Source organism: Sciurus vulgaris, assembly GCF_902686455.1.
Source record: "Sciurus vulgaris genome assembly, chromosome: 1".
NCBI classification, from domain to species: Eukaryota; Metazoa; Chordata; class Mammalia; order Rodentia; family Sciuridae; genus Sciurus; species Sciurus vulgaris.
This window is the reverse complement of record NC_136461.1, coordinates 36,860,860-36,866,085: the sequence shown is the minus strand read 5'-3', so window position 1 is coordinate 36,866,085 and position 5,226 is coordinate 36,860,860. Positions and strand designations below refer to the sequence as shown.

The 5,226-nt window shown below is 53.5% G+C and overlaps 1 long non-coding RNA gene across 1 annotated transcript; it reads right to left on the bottom strand.

The window, feature by feature from the left end:
• Positions 1-386: 386 nt before the first annotated feature.
• LOC306663317 lies at positions 387-4,727 on the bottom strand. The gene is made up of 3 exons (XR_013764450.1): positions 4,599-4,727; positions 3,182-3,343; positions 387-1,354 (listed from the first exon to the last, which is right to left on the bottom strand). It is a non-coding gene; the product is annotated as an uncharacterized lncRNA (long non-coding RNA).
• Positions 4,728-5,226: the final 499 nt, after the last annotated feature.

The window sequence follows — 5,226 nt, the reverse complement described above, 5'->3', positions numbered from 1 at the left end:
TCTTTTTTACTTCCTCTACTTCACGCAGAATTAAGTAGAGGACATGGGGTGGGCAATACCACCTGGGCAGAAAACTTTGAACCCTACAAGTGCCAGAGAGAGTTGTGTGGAGCCCCATCAGCCTCTGCAGCTGAGTGTGGACTGTGACATCCCCCATCTTGGATAGGGGAGGAGCCCAGGGAGAACTGATCCAGGAATAAAACAGGTGCCAGTTCTACTTTCCCACCGGCCCTGGGTGCAAGGCTGCCCCAAAACTGGGTAGAGTGAGGCCGATACCTGAAGTAATACTGCAGCCTCACATGGGTGTGGTCCTTGAAGCTGGTGACAGACAAGTTCTCACTGAGGGAGCTGTTGAGCTGACTCTAGGTCCTGGTCCAGAGGCCTGGTCCTGACTCAGACAGGAAGGTGACACATGTTCCTGGCAAAGCCTCACCCTCTCTGAGTCTGGGGTACGCGTCTTCCAAAGAAAGAAGCATGAAGAAAGGTGAACTCATGAGGTAGTAAGCTCCGTGTTCCTGGGTGAAATCCACAATACTACCTTGCAGAGTGAGTACCTGCAGATCAAGTTTTTCTATTGCACACCCACACACCCCCACAATGAAACCCTTAATAACGGGAGCACTGACCTGTGTCTGTGCCCAGTGCCCAATGAAGGACTTGGTACAGCCGCTGGATGAAGAGAGGAGTAAGTAGAGGGGGAGGAAGGAAGCTCAGGAGGGAGAGGGTGGTAAGTCGTCAGAGCCAGGGGCGCCGGCCATCCCGAGCTAGAGTCTCCCACCAGGGCCTGCGTGGGTGGCATGTGTAGACGGTGCCAACTGTCATTTTCTGCCTGGGTCTTTACTACTCCTTCATTGGTGTCACTTCCTTCTCTTTCCTGTCTCCAAATGCGGGAACGCTATGCCCTTAACCCTCGTGCCCCCTCCTCCTGGAAGCCTTCCCGGCTCTCTCTGCCACCTCTCCCCTCTGCCTTCCTCTAGTCTGGCCTAGTTCCCACTAGAGCTGGGTGGGCAGGGTGGACTGCCAGAGGTCCAGAGCAGGTGAGGATAGTGGGTAACACAGACACCCCTAGATTCTACTCATGTTTTTGCCAGATGCCACAGTGTCACTTTGGGAAAATCCTAACACTGCCTAAGCCTCAGTGTACCCGTCTGTAAAGTGAGAGTGATTGAGATACCACTTCACAGGGTGGTTAAGAAGAAGGTGGGAGAACAGGTGAAATGGACAGGGCCTTGGGAGCCCTGGACGCAGGTGAGCAGTCGTTGTGAGATGGCATCACCTGCTGCCTTGAGAGTCGAGGCGCCGAGCTGGTCCAGCTGGGATTCGCAGGAGTACCTCCTGGCTCTGTGTCTTCAGCCTGGTGTGCAGAGAACAATGATGAAGTGGGATGATCATAAAGTTAACTTCTGGGTGTTCACAACGCCCTGGGCGCTATCCTAAGGGCTCCTGTTCCCTCGTCTCGTCCTTACAATACTGGGCTCTAGCTTCAGAAGCCAGGTGAAATGTCCCAGGGGAAAATGTCCCTGGTTCCGTTGCTGGTGAATGAAGCCTGCATTTGGGCAGCTAACTGAGCTCTTAACTATGTACTTGATAACAACCCGTTGTGTCTGCCCAGGGGCCCAAGAGGGAGCAGCCCCTTCCCCTGCCTCTGAGCAGGTTCAAATCCCACCCCCAGCACTCGCTCCATTTTGACTTCTCTCTCACAGTCCACTGCTCACCCCAGTCCACTTGCATCCTGTCCACCAGCAGCTGGGTGCTAGTGCTCACCAATGCCACCACAGGCTCCCTGAGTCAATCCCAGGGGACATTTCGGAGCTGGTCTTGCAGTGCCTTCTGCTGAATGTGACCCTGTTAGTCACTCCCTCTTTCTTGACATCCTCTTTCTCTTGGTTTCTGGGCACTGCTCACTCAGTTCCCCTGTTGTGCCCTTCATAGGCCACTTCCTCGTCTAACTTCCCAGGGCTTGTCCTTGGCTCTGACCTCCACCTGCTCTCATGGACCACCAGAGCAGATGCCTCCTGTGTCCACTTGCTGGACCACTGCCTTTGCTGCTATCCACTTGGAAAAGTGGATTCTGCCTTTTGAGCTCAAGCTCTTATCATTAAACCTGAAGACTGAGCCCCTTGCGGGATGTGTGGCAGCCTGGAACAGAGGAGCTGGGTGAGAGAGGGGCCGGACCTGTCTCTTCTGTCATCTCCTCCCTCTTTGCCATTTTACAGTCAGGACACAGAGTTGACGCCCACAGACCATCCAGCCTTTAGCCCCCACCTTTGAAGGGGGTGCCACTGAGTGTGTGTTGGGGGTCTTACTGTTATCTTCCTCTTTGTAGTTTAACTGAGCCCCTTCCTGGTGGTGCCTTGGGTGGGATGAGGCACCCCAAGTCCCGACTAGACTCTGCTCTCCCTGGGGTCCCCTGGGTCTCCTGCCCTTCATGAAGGCCACTGGCACCATCACCAAGCCAAGGGCACATTTTCCCAGCAGGGGAGGCAGGCCTTTGGGTGGGTTTCAAAGGGCCTCTGGCTTTATCCCTTTCCCCTTCTCATCCTGGAGGGCCCACCCCACACCACCCCTGTTCAGGGGGAAATTATACCAGGTTCTAATGGGGGATTGAAGGGAAAGCGTCCCTGCCATTCATCCCAGCGACTGAACGGGCCTCTTGAGCATCCATTGTGCCCATCCGGCCGCCTCGGCCTCAATTGCGATCAGGTGGTCTCTGCAGTCCCCCTCCCCCTGGCCTGGGACAGGAATGGGCCCAGGCAATGGGTGAGCCCATAGAGTTCTCTGTCCATCCTCTCAAGGGGCTTTTGTTGAATAAAATAGCACCCGCCACTAGGCCACTTTAAACCGAGGCCAGGCACTTGAATGTGAAAACGGGGCCCAGGAGCTGGGATCGCAGGGACAATGACCACCCTCAATTAGCTCACTGAGGTGCCCCAAATGGACTTGAGGAGGGGCCGCGACCACAGCCCAGTCATGCATATTTATCACAAGCTGCTGCTCCTTGGCTTGCACAGTTCCCATGGCAGCCCGGAGGAGGGTGGGGGAAGGGGAGGGGGTTCCCTGGGCCCTGCAGGGGGTTGTGGTCCAGGCGTACCCTGGGCTTTAACCCAGCAGATTGGAAAACTGCCCCCAGCCCCGTGTCCCCTTGCCTTTTCTTGGTCCTGAGGCTCACGGCCAACGTTACCTGGAGATCCTGGACTATCAGGCACAAGGGGCCAGGGAGGGTGCTGGGCACACCCACTTCACAGGTGGGGAAGTGGAGAAGTGGAGCCCCAGAGCTGAGCTGAAGAGCCACTGAAGACAAGCTTTTCCTTTACTTCATAGGACTTATGGGATGGGAAGAGGTCTGGAATAATAAAAGCATGTATTCAAACTTTGCAAAGTGCCAGGATCTATGTTTAATGTTTTCTACTGTCTAATCAGTGCATTAAGTTAAATGCTGGATTATCTTCACTTAAGAAAACTCAGGAGAAAGTGGGTGGGTTTTGCAAATCTTGAGGTTGATGTAAGTAGCAGAACTGGGTCACTCACCAGGTTGCAGTTCTTCATAGCCTGTTGCCTGCCCTTCCTCCAGGCTTTGGTTAGGAATAGGTAGGGGCTGGATTTTCTCACCATCTGCTGGGTGCCAGGCACTATGCTTGGCACCAAGTTTAAGTTACCTCCTTAGATATTGATAACAACACAGGAGAGTGCCATTTGACAGGTGTAGAGACTAAGGTCCAGAGAGGCAAAGTGCCTTGCCCTGCACAGAGCCAACAAGTAGCAGCGCCAGGACAGAAACTGTACTTTGGAGTGGGGGTCCCCAACTTGCTGGAGGGTGTCTGTTCCCTTCCTTTCTGGAGCTCCTGAAAAAGGAAGGCAACCTTGATTTCCAAATTCTGCGGCACCACAGGTGACCTCAGTTCCCTGCTGAGTGCCTATATGGGAGGGAGCTACAGCTGGACCTCCTCACAATGTCCTTCTCAGGAGACACCAGAGGCTGCAGAAGCTGCTGCAACTGCTCTGGGCTCTCGGGCAGAGCTCTGAGGGTCCCCTCGGGAGAGTTGAGTTCTTCTGGGGAACTCACAGCATCAGCTGGGAGGTAGAAAGGGAGGGAAGGTGGATAAATCTGTCTCCCCAGCCCAGCATGGCAGAGTGGCAGTAAGATCCCCAGGTCCCTCCCAACCTGCACCTGGGTGCTTCCTGTTCCGATGTGCAAGTCTAGCTAGGCTGACCCCACTCACTGCCCTTCACACCCAAGACCCCCCAAGCACGTGCTCCTGCCTCCAAATCTTTGCTCGTGTTATTTCTCCTGCTTGGAATTGAGTTGTGATGAGTAGAGATAGTTGAGTAAAATCTGATTAATTGTTTTAGATTGAGTTTTGTTCCATTCATTTGGTTTCGGTTGAACTGAGCTGGTTGAGACTGATTAGTGGCAGGTTGAAAAGAGAAGAGTTGAGTGCCATTACTTTGAGTTAACCTGAGCTGAGCTCAGGTGAGTTGAGCTGAGTGGAGGGGGAAAGAGTTGAAGAAGCGATTTATCAGCCCAAGTCTTCTATTAACTTGCTCTCTAACTATGGACAAGCCTCAAACTTCTTGGTAAGATCCACGAAGTCCCCCACCTGAAAAATTAGGATTCCAAGAAGCAAGAGCTCCCGAAGTCAGGTTTCTCTTTCCTTTCTGTCCCTCATTTGCTGTCAGACATGAGTCTTTGGGCTGGAAAGTAGACATGGACCTCTGGGAGAGTTTCCTGATGTGTATCAGCAGTCCCCTTCAAAGTCAGAGGAGCAAATTATCATGATGTCTGGAGAGTGTAGATCCACAGGCGTCATGAGACTTCCTGTCTCCAGGTCTGATATTCTCCCGGCCTCCAGAACTCCACCACATCCCCCCTGGAGGGGCCCCCAGCCTCTTCTTGGGTCCCAGGAGCAGGGAGCCAACCCCTCCAGGATTGCAGTTCCATCTAGTGGTGGCAAAGTCTGAGTCCGTCAGCATTCAGATTCTTTGGCTCACAGCACTATTTATTACCTGGACCAATCAGGCTCCCTTTCTGAGATGTCTGTGAGGGGAGGGGCTTTGTGGGGATGAATGAGACAAAATGTGCAGAGCAGGTAACACCACCCTCGGACACAGCAAGGCCTTCCCTCAAGGTGGCTTTCGTTACCAGCACAACTCCTAGTGTGACAATTTATCACTGTTGTCACTGCCCATGCTGGTCACGGTTGAGTGGCCTCATGCCAGAAATGTTTC